The sequence below is a fragment of the Nannospalax galili genome, unplaced genomic scaffold, assembly GCF_000622305.1.
Source record: "Nannospalax galili isolate Female #2095 unplaced genomic scaffold, S.galili_v1.0 scaffold397, whole genome shotgun sequence".
NCBI lineage: Eukaryota > Metazoa > Chordata > Mammalia > Rodentia > Spalacidae > Nannospalax > Nannospalax galili.
Window position 1 is genome coordinate 1,546,049 of NW_008341879.1, and position 1,213 is coordinate 1,547,261.

A 1,213-nucleotide genomic window follows, 5' to 3' on the forward strand; every position below is an offset into this window, starting at 1 on the left:
CCTTAAGAGTAAAAATAAATTGGTTTATCTGGGCCAACTGTATGTCCTTAAACACCCAAAAGGAAAGCATAATCAAAGATTAAAGGGGCCAATTTAATTTCTTAAGAGTCCATATGCATAGGTAAAGGGACTCCCAGATAGTAACCCAGCATAGAATGGGGAAAATGAACAGCAGACCCCAATCTTATCTAAAGGAATATTGACAACTGATTACTGCTAGATGAGGAACAGCTGACCCTCCTAAAACAAAGACCTCTAGATACGCTGACTAGATTGACCAGAAGGGCAAGTAGTGCAGAATGCCTGGGGTTGTCAACAACACAGCAGAGAGTAGCAGGGATATCAGAGTATAAGGATTCTAGAGGGGGGGGAGGGAGGCTATGGGAGGGTGCTATCTGGGAAGTGGGTGTATAATCGAATGAGATGGTTTGGGATGTTCTGTGTAATACACACACACACACACACACACACACACAAACCAACAAATTTTTTAAAAATGTATTATATTTGACGAGGAAGCATGGAAATTTACATCATGCTAATTAGTAGAGGTGATAAACAATACCATTGAAATCTACCCGATGACTTTATAGACATACACAGGCACCAACAATCCAAGTGCAAGCGATTATGACTAGTAATAATCAGATACACACAGATTAGAGATGCAAGCACCAACATCTCAGTGTTAGTAGCATACAGATGAGAGACATATGTACCAACATCTCAGTGTTATTAGCAAAAACAATGAGTCTGTCTGTAAGAAACAATGTCTTACAGGGCTTATACTGAATTCCATATTGTATAACTGTATTAATTCAACTGTGAACCTAAAATATATATAGCCACCTTTGAAAGAGATGTATCCTTGCTCCAGAGTGTGTTACTGAATATGTTAAAGCTGTAATGAAAAACTTCTAATCATGTAGTTATTAAAAATTTTTTTAAATATAATGGTTAAAAAAATAATTCTTCAAAGCATAAAAATTTGCTCCTTAATAATTAGTAGATGTGCAAAACATTACCATTGAAATCTACCTGATGACTTTACATTCATGCTCAGGTGCCAAGGATCTTAGAAAGTAAGTGATGATAGATAGAGATTAGAAACACACGTGCAAGCATCTTAATGTCAATTGCATTAAAAATGAAGTTTTCTGTTTGAAATTCTGTATTTTAATAATGAAATGGAGATCTTTTTTAAAGGTTAAAA